This window comes from Solanum tuberosum, unplaced genomic scaffold, assembly GCF_000226075.1.
Source record: "Solanum tuberosum cultivar DM 1-3 516 R44 unplaced genomic scaffold, SolTub_3.0 scf00126, whole genome shotgun sequence".
Taxonomy (NCBI): domain Eukaryota; kingdom Viridiplantae; phylum Streptophyta; class Magnoliopsida; order Solanales; family Solanaceae; genus Solanum; species Solanum tuberosum.
This window is the reverse complement of record NW_006239051.1, coordinates 45,750-46,083: the sequence shown is the minus strand read 5'-3', so window position 1 is coordinate 46,083 and position 334 is coordinate 45,750. Positions and strand designations below refer to the sequence as shown.

The 334-nt window shown below is 39.8% G+C and overlaps 1 protein-coding gene across 1 annotated transcript in view; it reads left to right on the top strand.

Annotated features, from left to right (window-relative positions):
• LOC107061245 (cytochrome b5 isoform E) overlaps positions 1–334 on the top strand; it is a 3,361-nt gene that overhangs the window by 996 nt on the left and 2,031 nt on the right. The gene's annotated exons all lie outside the window — the stretch shown is intronic.

The window sequence follows — 334 nt, the reverse complement described above, 5'->3', positions numbered from 1 at the left end:
GCCTGGCCCTCCTTTCCCCCCCCCCCCCCCCCCCCCCAATAAAATAAATGAGTTACGTTTTCTATGCATAGTAACTGTCTTTTTTCTGTGTTGATGAAGGTCATGTTGGTAAATATGAATGTAAGTTTGGTATCTAATATTGAAATACACTTAGAGATTTCAGTCTTTCATCCTGGAAAACTGGAGAACAGGGTTAGTTGTTTATCTTAGAAATTTGATGCAGAGAGGTTAGCACTGTGGATATGAGAGAGGAAAGTAGAAAGTAAGAAATTAAATTAAATTAATTTAGTTAAGAAAAAAGACAACTGAATTGTCCCCCCCCCCCCCCCCCACC